This window comes from Pinus tabuliformis, chromosome 2_2 (assembly GCF_031772625.1).
Source record: "Pinus tabuliformis cultivar Carrire ecotype Pingquan chromosome 2_2, CPIR1, whole genome shotgun sequence".
Taxonomy (NCBI): domain Eukaryota; kingdom Viridiplantae; phylum Streptophyta; class Pinopsida; order Pinales; family Pinaceae; genus Pinus; species Pinus tabuliformis.
Genome location: NC_142300.1, coordinates 617,643,442 through 617,662,632, shown reverse-complemented (window position 1 = coordinate 617,662,632; position 19,191 = coordinate 617,643,442).

Sequence of the window (19,191 nt, the reverse complement as noted above, 5' to 3'; positions counted from 1 at the left end):
GCTGGGAGGATTGACCTTCTCCTTTTTGTTTCATGGCTGCTTCTAGTGATGCTTTTGCAGCTTCAGTCTGTCCTAGCTGGTCTTGGACCCTGACCAGCTCTTTGTATAGGGATACCAGCAGGTCTGTGGTATCTTTTTCTTGCCTTTGCTGGGCAACTTTATCTGCTTGTGGATGGATGGTAGCCGGGAGTTTGATTTTCTTTCTTAGGGCTGCCATGTCTGCATCCCTTATCTTCAGCAGTTCTTGGATGCCTTTGACATCCTTAGGATCATGCCCTATTTCTATGATCACCTCCTCCAAGGTCTTGATCCTGTTGTCCTTGGCTTGTGAGGATGCTCGTTCCAACTCTAGCTGGGATGATGTATTGTCCAGGCTGCTCTTCAACTTGTAATTTTCCAGTGTCTCATCTGCCAGGGAGGCATACACCATTTCACCCGTTTGCTTGTGTAACTCTATCTTGTCCATGGGGTGAATGTCTTTGGCAAGAACCTCCATATTGGTTCTTAAATAGTCCGAGGTGGACTGAGGATGTAGAGTTGTGGGCATGAAGTGGCTCATTATCATTTTGCCCTCACTCACATCAAAAGCAGACATGAGTCTCTGCTGGTTGCTGGGTGCCAAGTTCAACAAGTGATTATATAATTGTACCTTGATGGGATCACTCCTCCTTTTGATATCGATGAACTGCTGCTTTATGCTGGAGTGCCCCTCTCTATGCTGGCCAGAAGAACTGACCTCTCCTCCCATAGTCATATCTTGTCCTCTTTGAGATGAGCTGGCCGAGAGTTCTCCACTGGGTGGGCCCATGCCCATGGCTTGCCTTATTGCTATGTCGTCCTCTTGGGAGTCATTCAATCTTTGTCTCTTGTCCCCTCTGATAAAGGATGAAGTCTGGGGGGTCTCTCTTTCCCTCTTTCTGGTTAAGTCCTCCTTCTGAGGTGTTTGGAGGACTGAGCTGTCCACATTGGTGTCTGTCCTTGGAGGCACCTCTGTTTGGGGTTGCTGTTCTGTGGAACCAGTTAAATCTGTCCCTTTTTCCTGCTGCAATGGCTGCTGCCCACTAGTCTGTGATTTGTCTTGTTGCTGCCCCAATTCCTGCTGTTCCATCTCTTCTTGCTGCTGTAGCAAGGTGTCAACCTGTTCTTCTGTTAATATAGGTGGTTGTTCCACCTGTTTGCCTTTTTTCTTGCTTGCTGCTTGGGTTGTCTGCTCGGTAGTTTGCTGTTGTGCTGCTGATGTTGTGGTGGCTGCTCCGATTTGCCTCCTATAGGAAATAGGCACCTGTCCACAAGTTTCCAAGTCAGCTTGTTTTTGGACATTTCTAGCCTCTTGTTCAAGTATTTCTTCACTAGTCATTTGCTCTACTAATGTACCCTCTTCCCAATCTGGTGCATTTGCATACTTTTCGATTTCAGGTAATCTTGCATGTGCATAGTTGCCTAATTTATACCTGATCCTCCTGAGGGAAATAGAGTGATTAGGGTCATATGGAATCCACTCAAAACTAGTTTTCAACTGGAGTCCTTCCAGGATCCTGTCTGCCTCTTTCCAGCCTTCCTCCTTCCTGTTGTATAAGAAGGGACCTAGCTGGTTTCTCACTTTCAATTGTGATTTCTTGTTTCTACTCTGAAAGTGTAGGTAATCTGAGTTCCCAAATTGCCTGAAATATTCTAAGGCAAACAGTCTCATGGGAACGTACCTTGGCAGCCTAAATGGATTTAATTCACAGCCATACACCCTAATGACTGTGTGATTCTGGTAGAAGTACCAGTTGCCGATGTTGTAAAGCTTATTCAAGTGAAGAATTCTCTTCATATCATCGGTTAGTCTAGGAGGAGGGGCACCTTGCAGCACTGTTAGGGCTGGATGTACAAATAAATCAATAAATTCACAGTATGTATAAGGTGATACTGAGGTACAATGAAACACAGGGGTCCAGAAAACAACTGATCTTGGGCTTCCTTGGGCGTTGAGTGGCCTCAAAGGGACAGAGAAGGTAGCTGGCTGGTTGAAAAGGAACAGATGGTATATATAAGAGGTGTATCTGAACAGCCTCTCCCTCCTCAAATTCATGAACTGGTCATGGATCTTCTCTGCTATATAAGTAGCATAATCATAGTGGATAGCTGGAGGCTTACCAGGGGCAAATATAGACAGCATTGCCAATATGCTGTCATCTACATCTTCCAGTCCTCTGAATCCCAGGACATATCCAATCAAGTCCACCATCATCCTGCCCAACTCATTTAGGTATTGGTACCCAATGGGAGGGGTTCTGACTGCTTCAGAGCTTGGTGTGACAAATAGCTGGTTAATTTTGACAATCTGGTCATTAGACAGCTTGCTCCCTCTCTTTATTAAATCTTGCATGGATAGAGGGGTCAGTTTCTTGGCTGTATGGAAATGCAGCATCTGATTTATACTTTCTGGAGTGATCTGAAACAGGACTAGGCCTGTGGGGCTAATGACTGCCCTTTGGCTGGGGTCATAGCACTCCTGGCAGCTATAAATAAGCTCTGGCATGGGATTAACTTGGGGAAGGTTGTATATGGGCAAATTTGATTCCCAAATCCCCAAGATATCTGCTCCACTCATGTGCTGGGCTCTTAGTTCATTGAGCATTAGGATATTATACTTGGTTCCCATGGGGAACCAGTCCAACATCTGGTAATCCATGTCTCCCAGGGGCTTCCATGCCAATTCTTGGTGAGGAGCATTAATAGGCTTGATGTTGAGAGCAATAGGGGTCTCCATAGCTTTGAAGGTGCAAAATATTGCAATTTGACAGGTGAATTGGTGAAAACAGACTGCAGATATTCCTGTGTGGAAAATAGTTTGATTTTCTGAACTGTCAGAGGGGAATTCACCTGCTAGCAATTGAAATACTGCTGGTGTCTGGTGACAGAGCCTCTTTGGTGCCTACTTGAACCTCTGGTAGTAGTTCAATGGTGTTTAGCAGGATTTTACGGGAAAACGCAGAATTGAGGAGTTTCAGGTGAATTGCAGCTTACTAAGGCTCTGCAGGTAATTTTTGGACCTCACAGTGACAATGGTGAAGGTATAACTGGATTCTAATGGTGAAAATGTCGATTTTATAGTCCTATTATCGCTGTGAGCAGTTTTAAGCTAAATGCAGGTCGTATGGAGGGCGTAACAGTCTAAATACCTGTAATTCGACGTGCAGAGGTTGTGGTAAGGTGTACAGTAGCTGCTGAAGAGGTCGCCTTGGCTAAATTGACCGGTTGGCGGAAATCCGGGCGGAAATGGTTGAGCAGAGCGTTCAGAAGAAATAACGTTGAAATGGTGAAAAACACGGGTAAAATTGGTTAATATGGGTTTTTTACCCATTTGGCGCTTTTTTATGATGACGTCAGCATGACGTCATTGGTGGGTCACGGTGATGTGACGTCAGCTGACGTCATCGGGGAGGACGTGGCAGAGGATGACCGGTCAAAGGGGCGGTGAGGTGGCAGCCCAGTCAGCGATGAGCTGGACGTATGGCGGAGGCAGGTACGAGCGGGAGGGGACGTGGCAGAAGGTCAGCGGTGAACAGGCGAAGTCAAACCGTGACGGTCACGGTTAAGGCTTTAACCGCTGCGGTTTCTCGGGGCGGTTAGAGTACGGTGCCGAGGGTGTCAGACGGAGCTCCGAGATGGTCCATCGGTCGACGCGTGGCGGAGGCGTGACGAGGCGCAACGTCACGTTCTCGGGACTTAACGCTCGGTCACGGAAGGCGCTCCGATATTGCTGTGGGCCGTCGGATCTGAAGGGCTTGATCCGACGGCTGGCGGAGGTATGAGATGCACGGCCTATAATGTGGGCGGAAATATTAACATTTATGGGTTTATGACGTGGTTTTTTAAATGTTTTAATTGAAATTGCCTGCGCTCGCATTTGGGAGTGTGCCAAAGGCGGGTTTTGATTTTTGTAAGGTTTGCAAAGGGTATTATAGGCCAAAGGGGGTTTAGAGAGGGGTTTTACCACTGCAGAGGTGGTTTGAGGGAAAAATGACTTGCAACAAAGGGAAAATGGTGGAAATAGGTTCACCATGGTGGCCAGGTGCCATTATGGTCCCTTTTTGAAGAATGCTCGGCTATTATGCCTAGGGGAGGGAATATACATAGGATTTGGGGTTTTATACACCTCAGTGTTAGTATTATTAGGGAAAGGGGTAAAATAAGGGAGCTAAAATAGTAGAATTAGGAGTTAGTATAAGTGAAGGTGGGGGATTCAGAAAGGGGGTGTTAGTGATGGAGCAGAAGGGGAAAAAGAGAAGTTAGTGATGCTCTCTGCTGTGAGTCCATGAAATTCACCACCTTTTTTGCTGATATGTTCATTGCCTTGGCAAAACATCTTTGACAACTATGTAATGGTGAACATGTCTTTTCTGCAACCACAGCTGCCTACCCAACTATTTCACCTAGCATTTTTTGTTTCTTCTTGGAGGGGCACTTGGACTTGCAACCCTCAATTGCCTTTTCTTTTCTTTGGCTTTTCCTTTTTCTCTCTATCTGCTTCTACCCTTATCTCTTCCAAGGTCCCAGATTAGACTTTTGGGAACCTTTGTTTCTCTACCTAAACTACTTGTCTGCCAAGATTAAGCTGTTTGGACAGACTTCTTTCTCTATTCTACAACTCAAAATTGAAACATGGCATGATCCAGTTTGAACTGTTGAATCATCCACAAAATTTGTAATAAGGTCCTCAATATTTGAAGTACTTCACACACCTCTGATTTCCTGGAAATATGGGATCTTTGTAGTAGCAAAGCAGAGCATATTTGGATTTTCAATAATCAATCATGAAATATGAAACCTATTACTATAGGTATCCAACACATAACACAAACCAATTTGAAATATCATTTTGAAACTTGCTATGCAATATTTTGATGAGTCATGAAGGAAATCACATGTAGGCCTTAATGCATCGTTAATGAGGTTTAAATTACATTTACTCTTTTAACGGATCAAGAAGATAGGTATATTTTTATCCTTGTTTGAAATAAAAGTTCCATCCTTATGTTCTTTCAGAATTTACTATGCTATTGTGTTTCCGCTTGTATTTTCTGCTATGCATTTTTATCCTATTTCTCCATTGCCCAAATTTCAGAAAAATTCCGAAGAAGACAACACTTGCAAAAATGGCTAAGAAAGGAAAAAAGAATGTAGAGGCTACTTTGTCTGAGGATTTAGACATGCTTCCACTTTTCTCTGATACCACATGCAATAAGGATGGTGGGACTACAAAATGGGAGGCCATGTATAATTTACTGGAGGAAGAAAACCCAAAGGTCGGAAACCAAAGAAACAACAAATGCCGATGCAAGTTCTGATGCTTCCTATTTCGAAGCAACATGTTCTTTCCCACACAGGATAGCTGCAAGGCTGAAAATATTACCATACACGGATATGGTAAGATGGATTATTGATAATGTGGACATTTCATATAGAACATTCAGAAATTCCAGGCATGAAGTCATGGGGTCTTTCAAACCAGACAATTTAAGCCAAATGTACGACTTGCCACAGCCACATAAGATCTATGATAAAGCCTTTATTGAGTATTTTTCCAAAGAAAATGAATACCCGATGGACATTATGCAGAATTGGAGGTCCAGCTCCAGCAAGCTTGGGTGGGAGAAAACTGGTATGTACCCAATTGCACCTCTGTCATCCTTGCACAATTTTGTAGCCGCAATGTTGTGTAGGATATTTGGAAAATCTGATACCACCAAGTTTTCTATTGAATAGGTTCCATTGATTGATGTGGTTCTAAATGCTATGATTATGAAATGGAGTAATATTTTGTCAGACAATCTAGCTATGGCCATTAGAGAATACAGACGCAATAGAATTGTCTCCACTCGAGTTATCCCTCCCTTTTACATGAGTTCTTATGTCATGTATGCTATATGCTTTTTTTCAAATTTTCCAAACATGGGATGGAAATCGACTTTAAAGGATCCTGCACCCATCCATGTTTATCATAAAATTTTATGGGAATCACAGTTTAGTTCCCATTTTTATAAAATTTGTCAATTTATTAGACCATTTTTTATAAGAAAGCCCTCAGTTTTCAGAAGAAGAAAAGATAGACATCTTGTTGGTGGCAAGATGGTTTGGTGAGGAATTATTTACTTATATAAGATTTTTTAGGAGTATTAAAACTCCCCATGTTCTTCCATATTATGTTTCAGATAAATTATTGGCAAGCTAGATTGCTTATCAAACAATGGGTGATGGTATAACCAAAACCCTCAAAGAGAAGAAGAAATCCATCTGGCCAACCTTCCTGTTGCAATGTGGTGCTTTCGTGTTACATGACATTGGGCACACGACAAAAGAAATACAGAACATCACATCTCTAAATCTGGCTACCACGTGGGGCAGACCATATGACCCTAACAAGGTCTCTAAGAGTTTCACTGCAATGGCCAAAATCAGATAATTTATTCATGAGGATGATGAGTTGGATGATCTCTTTGAGAAAGCTGAGACATTTTCACAGGTTTTACATTTAGCATCAATAAAACTGGACCCAACGGATCTCAACCATTTCCACCTCTACAAAAATAGAAGGCTAACAAAGGTCGCTTTGGACCTATTACAAATTGAAGAAGTAAGAGAACATACTCCCATTGTAAGCCTGGAGGAAGGTTCCAAGCACAATTTTGATGAGGAATCTCAATAGAAGTCAGTTCAAGGTTCAGAAGACTCTGAACACCAATTTGAGAATAAGGAAGGAAGCCTCAAGGAAGACCCTGAACATGACATAGAGGAAAATGTTGAAGAAACGACCGAAAAGGTCTCAACTAAGGAGCACATGGAGACTGGTTCCACACAGGTTCAAACGAAAATGATCACAGTTGTTGATATGGATCAGGAGTGGGAGAAATTTAATAAAAAGCTCCAAATAGAGACCAGTATTGAAGGGACTTCTAGATTCCAGACTCCACAACACACTCAGCAAGTTATAAATCCAGAAACAACAATACAAGAAATTATAACTACTCAAGATATTGAAGTCATCCTGAGGAAATACCACCACTGGACATATTCTACAGCCCAACACATAAGCCTATAGTAAAAAGTTAAAGGAAGAAAATAAAATAGGATGTATCGGCAGCAACAACTCTTGGAAGTGAATCAATGGAGGTAGTATGGAAAGACACCCTCATTGATCCATCAGAAAATCTTACAAAGCTATCACAATTTGTAGGCGCATATGCAACTGCAATAATTGATAAGGTAGCAGAAGTTTGACTTTTGCTTAAAGAAAAAGAAGAAATATTTCAGCTGCTTGAATAACAACTTGAGCAGGAAAGATAGAGCACCAACAGGCAAGTGGAAATGCAGATGGCACAACTTCAACAAGATTTTGAGAAAATGAGAGTACAACATCAAATAGACATTGCAGAGAAGAACTCACAGATTCACCAAATGTAGGCTATAATGGATAAATTCAAAGACAACCCTCAAACAGATGAATTCATTAAAGAGGCACTTGAATTAAATTCTTTGTTGTCACAACAGCAAGAAATGTTCTACCAAAGAATCTCATCAATCAATCCCTATTGTGAAACAAGTGATAAATTAACCAATCAAATGGTTGATCAAAGATTAGAATATGAAGAGATCAATAAGAGGATTTCAGATTTTATTTCTTGGCAGGAATTTGAAGAAGGAAGAAAAGTCGATTTGCCAAATATCGAGGAATCCCACAAGGATATCTTATTTGCAGATTGGGACATACAGTTAAAGCAAGTAGAAAGGGCAACAACAAAATCAGCTTGTACAACTAACAATATAATTGAGGCAGTGAATGAAAACCTTCACACTGCCAATATTATCAAAGAATGTAGGCCAAAATCTCTCCCAGGCATCAAACAATTTGAAAAGTAGTGGAAAGAGAGTGCCAAAACAAATGCAGAGGCAATCAAACAATTGTCTAAGCTTGACTGGGAAACCTACTGCCAGTGTCTGGTAAAACCACACAGTCATTGGATGACTCTACGTTGTTTAACCAATTCTGCTCAAAAGATGGTGCCACCTTTCACTGATATTGTATTGATGTGACAATTAAGATCTAGAATTGCCCAGCCAACCCAGGTGAAGCCAATGATAGACATTTGCAAACTCAAGGATCGAATGACTGAATAGGACCATTCAATTTGAAGAAGCTTGTCATCATTTTATTTTCCATTTTAGTTTTATTTTACTTATTCCGAAGAAGGTTGTTTGAAACCTCCTCAACTTTTTATGTAATAATCTATTTTTTGATACATAATTTGTATTATTTAAAACCCTCTCATGCATTTAGAGAAAGGTCCAGAATTTTATCTAAAACAATTTGCAAGAGCTTGCACTTCTGCACTTTTGTGACTGTTTTGATGAGATAATTGGAACAAGATCTTGATTTTATTAGAGATTGAAGGATACTCTACTGAATTTGCACTTTTGTACTCTTAGAGTATATTTAGTTGAAAATAATCAGATCAATATTGTTGACCTCATGAGTAGGAAGTTTCATATCTGGTACTTCTATCTTTATGATTGTGTTTTGTTTATGAATTAGCAGTGATATTTCTTATATTGTGTTATGTATGAAATCTGAGTTATAGTTTGACATCAAAGCACTTTTGTATAAATTTTTCAGTTGTAATTCCTTATTGAATACATGATCAAGTGATATATGCGATATATTTTCCACAATTATTTTGCCTAACTATTTAGTCAAAATAATTATCATTAATGATTTCTTATCTTATAGAAATTTAATGATCTTTATTACCTTCTGCTTTAAGATATCTTTGTAGATCACATGATTTGAGTTATTCTCGTGTATATTGTTGGATATCTATACCAATAGGTTTCATATTTCATGATTGGCAAGAGAAAGTCCAAATATGCTCTGCTTTGAGTTTACAAAGATCCCATATTTCCTAGGAAACAAGAGGGGTGTAAAGTGTTTCAATGATTGATGGCCTCATTTTCAAATTTTGATGGATGATCCAACAGTTTAATCTGGATCATGCCATGTTTTCAATTTTCTGCTATAGACTAGAGAAAGAAGTCTGTCCAAACTGCTTAATCTTGGCAGACAACTAGTTTAGGTAGAGAAGAAAAGGATCCCAACAGCCTAATCTGGGACCTTGGAAGAGATAAGGGTAGAAGTAGATAGAGAAAGCAAAAGAAAAAGCCAAAGAAAAGAAAAGGCAAGTAAGGGTCTGCAAGTCCAAGTGCACCCTCCAAGAAGAAATAAAAATGCTAGGTAAGTAGCTGGGTAAGTAGTTGGGGTTGCAGAAAGGCTATCCCTACCATTGCAAGCAATGGTGATGGTGGGTATCAAAGCAAAGTTAATTAAGTGACAAAGGTGTCCTTCTTCATCAAATTTCAGCAGGAAGCATGACTAATTTCCCTCATTCCCCTCCAATTTCATTTCTAACATTCCCCCATTAGCTCAAATTCATGGAGAAAACTAAGGTTTCATGGTGTTTCTTAATCTTTAAGAAGCCACATTTCTTGTCTAAAGATCTTTTCATTTTGATCTGCATTTAAAACCAAGTTTGTTTCATATAAACTCAATGGTTTCCACATCCACTTACCCTCTCCTCCATATTAACACTAACTCTATTATATAAATCCTTTATATCACCTTTTCCCCTAATATTACTAACACCAAGGTGTATAAACCCCAAAATCTTATAAATACCCACCCCCTTGGCATTATAGCCAATAAAGTCTCGAGTCAGGGATCAAATGACACCATGTCATGTTGATGAACCTATGCCAGTTACCCCTTCCCCTTCATGAGCTAATTCCTCTATTTTTACCCCTTTTGCACATAAAAAACCCCTAAAGGGCCTAAATTCCACCTTTACCCGCTTCAAAGGGCAAAAAACATGAAAAACCCACTTTCCGCCATATAACCAAGGTTAAGCGCATGCAAATTGTTTTTGTGAAATACATTGGAAACCCATTCAAAACATGTTTTATTGCCTCCGCCCGCTTCCGTATACGCTGGCCATGTCACCTCCCCGATGACCGTTGGATCAGGCCCTCCAGATCCGACGGCCCTGATCACGTCGGAGTCCTTCCGACGCCCGACAGTTACTCGTACTATCTCCCTGTCATATCAGCCATCCGACCACCGTCCGATTAACCTCCGCAGATCTAACGGTCACCATGACGTCGGAGCTCATCCGCTGCCCGAAACTTATCTCCCGACGTCCGTATTTTGAGTACGTCACTCCGCTGCCACGCGCCCTCATCACAATGCGTCGGAGGTACAGCTGACAGATACCGCCCCCGTACCGGAAGCGGTGCGATGCGAAACCACTGCTGGTTTTCGGTTTCCCCATCCCGCTTGCTCACGTCCTCGCCGCGTCAGTAACCTGTCAGCGCCCCGTCACCCAGGTACACTGTCTCGTCATTCTCTTGCTCTGCCATTGGTCCACCTGTCCTGCCATCTCACTGCCCCTGTGGACCAACCAGACCCCGCCACGTCACCCGATGACGTCAGCATGACGTCATCCGACCTTGACCCCACCAATGACGTCATGCTGACGTCATCGCAAAAAGGCGCCAAAGTATTAAAAATCTATATTATGGCCAAAAATCGCGTTTTTACCTTCTTTTTCACTCATTCATCGTTATTTATGCCTCATGCACTCGCGTCCAAGTTTGTTGTCAACCTGCTAAATCGACCAGGAGACCTCCGGCGTACGAGTTCAACCTGCATTTACGACCATTGCTCACTATTTTACCAGGTATTCTTCGTCGTTTGTCCTCTGTGCGCCTGCAATTCTCTGTAACTCACTTTGAAAGTTTAAAGAAACTTAAAACTTAGAAATTCACCAGTAAATTCCTCGGCAGAGCCTTAAATTTCAGGCTACCACCTCGAAAAACACCAGCCGAGCCTTTTCCCAGCTACAGTCTATTGAAAAACTAAGCCCTTTCTGCATAATCGCGGCAGGCGCATTTGAAACCAAATTTCACCATTGAAAGACACAAGGGAAAGCTAAACTTTGGTCTTAGTTGCTAGCAAACAGTATTTGAACTACTATAGACCCTGCATTCACCTTTTTCCCAGGCATTTTCATTTTGTGCAAAGAGAACTATGGTGGTGTTACTCTGCATAGTAACACAGTCCTTGAGCAAGCAGAAATCCTAAAACAAGAGTCATGGACCCCCCTGTAGCTCCTATAGCCCTCAATGTGGCTCCTCTGAATGTCCCTAATAGAACATTGGACACCAGAGCATTAGCAGACTTGGACTACAAGATATCAGAGGAGATGTTGAGCAGAAGCAGGTTCCATTTGCAAATCCTAAATGAAATAAAGATCAAACATGAGAGGGGGACAGACATCCTGGGAATTTGGGATTCATTCCTCCCAATATTCAAGCTTCCTCAGGTTAATCAATTCCCTGAGCTTGTACACTTAGTTGCTGACCGCTATGATGCATCCCAGAGGGCAGTACTGGACTCTTCAGGCTCAATTATGTTCCTCATTACCCCTGAAGCCATCAGGGAGATGTTGCAGTTCCAGACAGACCAAAAGTTGGTCCCTCTGTCACTAGCTGATTTAATAGTACAGAGAGCCAGAACCACACAGGCCCAAATTACAAAGATCAACCAGCTGTTCATCAAAGCTGACACTCTACAAATTCCTCCGATCAACTGTGTTTACCTCAACCAATTGGGCCTAGACCTGGTTGACATGATCAGTCCCATCCTGGGATATGATTCAATAGAACATGTGGATGAAACAGTTATACAAATGATGCTTATGTTTTCCCCAGGAAAGAAGCCAATCCACTATGATTATGCCACATACATATCAAACAAGATGCATGATCAATTGATGAATTTTCCAAGAGAAAGGGTATTCAGATACACCTCTTATCTATATCATCTGCTCCTATACTTCCAGCATGACAAGTTCTCCTTCCCAAAGAAGAGAGAAGATGCACAGGGCAATCTGAGATCAGTAGTGTATTGGACATCCGTTTTTCACATAGTAAGCTACTCTCCATACACCTACTACGAATTTATTGATCTTTTCATCTATCCAGCCTTGACTCTACTGTTGGGTTCACCTCCTCCCAGACTGACAGATGAAATGCAAAGACTCCTCCATTTATCAAAAGCATACAGTATTGGGGATTGGTATTTCTACCAACACCACACCGTCATTAGAATATATGGGTGTGAGTTGCCCCCATTTAAGCTACCCAGATTTGTGCCTATGAGGCTATTTGCCTTAGAATACTTCAGGCAGTTTGGCTTTGTGGATATGTTTCACTTCTCAGGCAGAGGTAAAAAGGCACATTTAAAGGTCAAAAGTCAACTTGGCCATTTCATCTACAATGAAAGGGATGAAGGGTGGAAGGAAGCAGATACAATACTAGGGGGATTTGGTCTCAAATACAGTTTCATATGGAAACCCTATGACCCCAACAACTTCATCACAATGAGGAGACTCAAATACAAATTATCTGCTTATGGTCATTATAGCCTTCCTCACTTAGAAAAATACGCCAACCAAAGCAAGTGGAAAAGAGGAACTTTAGAAGAAAATGTCACTCAAGAAGAGCTTAATCAAAGAGCTTTAAACAACCAAAAGAAGATGGCTGACCTTGAGTTTTATGCACAGGTCCCCTCACTGCCAAGCACACAAATTGGAGCAACAGCCTCCTCTTCAACCACCCCACAGCAAACTGCAAGAGTTGCTGGAAAGATATCAGAAAAGGGAAAAGAAAAGGAGATGGAGGCAGAGAAAGAAATGGAGCATGAGCAACAGCAGGAACAGCAACAAAAACAACAGCAGCAAGCAGAAGGGCTGCAGCAAGGGCAGCAAGAAGGATCAGAACAGCAAGAGCAACAACATCAAGAAGAACAAGGGCAGGAGCAGTCTGCCCAACAAAAGAAAACAGTGGAGACCCCTCAGACCACTGAAAGAACAGTGCCTATAAGACAAGACACCACATTTGATGCCTCGGTCCTCCAAACCCCGCAAAAGGAGGATAAATTTGTCTTTAGGAAAAGGAAAAGAGAAACTCCCCTCACACCCTCTATAGACCAGGGAGAGAAAAGGCAGAGACTCAATGATTTCCCAGAGGATGATATAGCAATAAGAGAGGCATTGGGCATGGGCCCACCCAGTAGAGAAACTTCAGCAAGTTCCTTCCAGCAGGAACAAGACAGGACCATGGGAGGGGAGGTCAGCTCCTCTAGCCAGCAGAAAGAAGGACAAGTAAGTATCAAGCAACAGTTTATAGACATTAAGAGGAGGAGTGACCCTATCAAAGTACAACTGTATAATCACTTGCTAAACATGGCTCCTTCCAATCAGCAGAGACTTATGTCTGCTTTTGATGTAAGTGAAGGCAAATTGACAATGAGTCACTTTATGCCTACGGCACTCCGGCCACAATCCACTGCTGACTATCTCAGGACCAACCTAGAGGTCCTTGCCAAAGACATACACCCTATGGACAAAATTGAGCTGCATAAGCAAACTGGCGAAATGGTGTATGCTGCATTGGCCGACAAGACTTTGGACAATTATAAATTAACAAGCAGTCTGAATGCCACAGCTTCCCAGCTAGAACTAGAGAGGGCCTCTTCTCAGGCCAAAGATAACAGGATAAGATCCCTGGAGGAAATTATTATAGAAATTGGGCACAATCCCAATGACATCAAAGGGATACAAGAGATCATGAAAATCAGAGATGCTGACATGGCTGCAATGAGAAAGAAGATCAAAATTCCATCCACTATCCATCCACAGACTGATGAGGTAGCAAAGCAAAGATATGAGCAGGATTCTACTGCCCTGCTAGTTTCTATTTACAAAGAGCTTGTGAAGGCACAAGAAAAATTGGGACAATATGAAACTACACAAGCACCTCTACAAGCATCATCAAAACAAGCACAAGAAGGGCAGACATCTCAGCCCTCTCCTCAAGTCATCAATCTTGATGAGACTGTTCCTACTACTGTACCTCCACCTCAGCAGGCTGAACAACTAGCCACTTCTACTTCAGCAGCACCCATCAGCACAGATCAGAGCCTAGATATGCAAAAACTAAAGAATGAAATACAAGTTTTGGAAGCCCAGATGACAGAGCTGAATGCAACTAAGGAACAGCTGGCCAAGGTAAATGAAAGGCATGATAAGACAAAAAGAGAAGTGGGAGAGAAGGCCAGGGAAATCAAAGCCCTTAAAGAAAAGATCAAGGAGCTTGAGAATGAGCTCAAACTAGATAAAATCATAGCTGAGATCAGAGCAATGATATGGTCCAATATTGGTCAATCCATCAACAACCAATGGCCATACATTGAGACAATCCATGAGCAATTAGAGCTCATTCCAAAGGCACAGAGGGAAATCCGAACATCAAGGGCCTTATTGGGAAATATGCCTGAAATTGCTACAAGAATGATCAATGTGCTCAATCACAAAACAAGTTCTCAGTTGGCCGCCATGGGAATTGCAAATAGGACTGAGACTATTCAAATGATCAAGAGGGTTCTTACTCTTAGAAATCTGGTACAGACATTGGACAGAAGAACCCAAGATATGCAAACAGAGGTAAACAGGTTCATGGAGAGATTCCAGGTATTACATAATAAAGGACTCCCTAGCTTGCTGAACAGCGGAGGGAAATTATTCACCCATGAATAGTATGCCAAAAGAGTAAATGTTTTTGCCTCAGCACAAGTCAATGAGAAGGCCAGCACTTCAGAAGACACAGGGCCTATTACAGGACAAATTTTCTATAGTAAGATAGAAAATCTACTTTTTGTAATGAATGAAATTAATCACTTGTTTGATGTAGCCCCGAATTTTTTCAAATATACTGAAGCTGAAGAGACAATGGAGGCCATCCTCAGGCATCAGCTCCCTACACAGGAATGGTGGACAGATGCAATCCAGAGAATTTTGTAAACAGTGACTCATGCACTAACTTTTGTTTCTTCTACAAATTTTGGTGAAAAGAACAGTCAACAAAGTCAGCAGGCATCATAAAATCAAAGTTGAGCCAACTCAGCAGATGAAGCGGCCAACAAAGCAGAAAAAGAGAACCACAGCTGGCAAATCTGAAAACTCACTGCGCAGGCAAAAGTAAATGCGTACCTCCAGAATTAATACAGAGTAATGCAACCGACTCAGTGACTCCTAAAAAGTCAAAACAATCCTCTGACAGATATAAAGGGCATTTACGCTGCATTTAACATTGTAATAACTTCCTGCCTACTTTCTGAACACTACTGAAGATATTTTCTCTCTCTCAGATGACTCAATACCTGAGATATTTTGTATACATATTTCTATATAAACCCCTTCACATGAGATAGCAAGGGTTGTTGTAAATTTCTCCTGAAGAGTCTCTTATGCAGTAATTGTTTTCTGAAAGTTAATAAAGGAAAGAAATGGAATTTCGTGGATGCTTGATGTGTTAAAGATGTTCTGTGCCTGTTCATGACTGCTGGATCCCTGCGTATCTTACCATGCAATAAGTCTCTGTAAGTTTCTCCATGTTTAGTTTGTTTTGTTATAAATCCATATACATTATCTTATTTCCTATATTAAGCAACAGAGAAAAAGAATAACTCCCAGGATTTGCTCATTCAGCACCCTGAGTTCAGTCTATGTTGTTTATTAAGTGTTTTCTTCAGGTGTAATCTATATAAAGTGTGATTCTTAAGCTGCTGCACTTTCAGAATATATCTTTCATATTGACCACTGTCACAGGAATTCATACTTTGCTCCTGTGCTCCGCGTTTACTTTCTTTTCAACAACTTAATGGAAAATTCCTAACAGATTTCTGTTGGTTGGCACATATCATCACTCAAGTTTAAGATTGTCTGTTAAATACGCAATAGGCCTTGCAGTTAGAACACTACTCAACATATAAGATCATCTCACAGCATCTAGACTCCATTGCCCAATGGAAACTCCTCATTGAAGTATTACATCATAAGACCTGAAAGAGATCCTTCAACCAAAACAAAAACAAAACCTGAGCATTATAGCTAGCCTAAAACACAATTATAACAGAGATAATTCATAAAGAGAGATCCCTCTCTGGTTGCAGTTGGGCTAGGAACTGTAACCCAAAGATTGGTTAGTGGTTACCCCGGCCGTATTCCCTTGGGAGTCATAGGGAACAACCTGGGTGTTAACATAATTGGCGACTCCGCTGGGGACTTCTTAAAAATTTTCCAATTACTATCTATCTTCCAAAGCTGCCATCAAGCCTGGAACCAGCGAAGAGGCCTTAGAACTGTTTCTGCAACACAGGGACAGCTTTAGGGAAGAGCTGATTAGGGAATCTTCATCCTAGCTTTGAAACATATATAGTCATTCCAAAAATTCTCATTCAGTCCTTGCATATATAAAACCTCCTATATAAGTTCTAGAAGAATAATTAGAAGCTGGCTCCCAAAAGAAACCCAAGGCACACTAGGGCAAACCCTGACCCTAATCAACCCATCATTGTTGATAATCCAAATATCATTCCAAAAAACATTAGGAGACAGCAAAAGCAAGAGAAGCCTGCTGATTCAGATATAAGTTCAGATCAACCTATCCTCGTTCCCACTCCTTGCAAAGTCCTTTTCCGGTCCACCCCTAGTTCCCCCAGTTCACCATCAACACCTCAAAGCCCTCCTCTCACATCTTCACCCACTGCACATACTCTTTCAACTAGTCCCCCGTTTGTTACTCATCCTATTAACCCTGTTACACCAGTAATCCCTGTTGTCCCATTTATTCCTATCAACCCTATAAATCCCATAAACATGGCTAACAGATATGCACCTCTGCAGATACCAGCTAATGCTGCAGCTTTACCCCAAGACTACCAAACCAAAATCTCATTTTTTGACTCCAATGGCCCTTTGACAGTTGTTCAGCATGCTAAGAAGATGCAAGACCACTTTGAGACTTATGAAATAGATGATGATAGTGTCAGGATGAGAATTTTTGTTCAAAGCTTAACTGGGGATGTTAGAACCTGGTTTAGATCCCTGAATGCAAACTCCATTACCAATCCTGAGGAGCTTTACCAAGCTTTTACCAATAGATGGGAGAAAAAGAAAGACCCACTCCACATACTTGGTGAATATGACACCATTAAGAGAGGTCCCCAAGAAATAGTTTTGGAATATTGTGCTAGGTTTAACAATGTATATAATGCTATCCCACAAAACTTAAGGCCCCCTCCTGATTTAGCCCTATACAAATTCCCTGACGGTTTTGACCCTGATATGGCCTACCAATTGAAGGAAAGAGATCCTCCAACCCTTGCAGAAGCTCAAAGGGTTGCGGTCACTGTAGAGGCTAACCTAATTGCCAAAAGAAACAAGGCAAAGTTGGAAAAGAGGACTGTCTTCAAAGAAGAACCCTCGGGTTTTGATCAAAAGCTGGATGAAATACTAAATAGCATGAAGAGATTGGGTGAAAGAGTGGAATCAGTTGAAAGAAAATCATCATGGGAAGCTTCACAAAGCAATCCTCCTAGAAATCCGAATTTTAGGAGAACTCAGAACCCAAACATAGGAAAGACAAGTGCTGACCAAGACATTAGACCCCCTTTTCAAGAAAACTATGCAGAAACTTCCACATCCAATCAACTCAATGAAGATCCTGAGATTAACTTAATGGGTCTGGATGGTAAAAGCCATGTTTTCTTAACACAAGAAGACCATGAGGAGGATGAAATCAAAACATTCCAAACTAAATCAGGAGAATCCTTTGATTTTAAACAAGGATATGATACTGCTGTCTATGAAGTCCATAAACAGTACAAACTAAGGAGTAGGACTGTGAATGCAAATCAGCCAGATAAGATAAAGGATAAACAGAGGTCTAAAGAAGCCATGGTCACAGAACCAAATGACAAAGTAAACTTGCCTGCAGAAGAAATCGTGGTTGAGGAGGTTACTGAATTACCGTCCCCACTACAACAGCACATGGCAACTTCATCCTCTCACCCTGATTCAAACATTACCCCTCAAGACAAAAGTAGCAGGGGCAGGTCTCAAAGTCAAGGTGAAATCCAACAAGAAGATTTAATGAACAAAGAAAGGACTGCTATCCGTGACTCCAAAACCCAAGTTGACAAACCTTTTGACCTAGGCACAGAGATTGGCAAGCTAAAGATAGCAATTCCCCTCTCAGAGCTAGCCAAGCATGACATCTATAAGCAACAGATCAAGAAATCCCTTCAACTCACTAATAGCAAAGATGATGTAAATGTGCTAGATGACACTCCAGAATTACTGTTTGGCCCAGAGGTAGATGGAAAAACAATAGTCACAGGGATTTTACCTTTTTATGTCAGCTTGCATATTCATGATAAAATACTGCATAATGCAATGTTCGACTCAGGCGCCTCTCACAACCTTATGCCAAAAGCAGTCATGGAAAGATTGAACTTGGATATAACAAGACCATACAAAGACCTGTTTTCCTTTGATTCTAGCCAAGTCAAATGTTTGGGCCTAATAAAAGATTTATGTGTGTCTCTGGTTCAATATCCCAACAAAACCATTCTAATGGATGTTGTAGTCGCTGATATCCCACCTAAATATGGGATGTTGTTATCAAGATCATGGGGAGCCAAGCTCCAAGGCTCCCTGCAATTAGATATGTCATATGCCACCATCTCTGTCTTTGGGCAACCAAAGAGGCTGTACAGGGAAACACTCATGAAGTACATGGTCAGCAGTGAAGAAAAGCCTCAAAATTTTCCAATATATGATGTTCATTCAGACATAGATTCCTTCATTCTCTTCAATGACAGCGCAAGCCTCTCAAACAATGACATTAGGACTGAAACCCTCATGCAAGAACAAAACATTAATCAAGCAAGTAGCACCTGTAAAACGTCAATCAGCCCAACAATACACATCATCCCTCCTCTAGTTGTCAAAGACTGTCAAACAAGTGATGAAACTATCCTAGAAAACAAATGGGAGAAGAAACCCCAACTCCTGCTCACATTGCCAGCCCATGAACAGAATTTTAAATCCCCTGTTCAGCAAGATATCTGGTGGGTTCTAGAATTTGATGGCTCAGTCAACAAATTAGGGGCAGGAGCTGGAGTTTGGATACATAACAAAGAGAAAGACCATGCAGAAGGCAGGGCTTATAGATTAAATTTTAGATGCACTA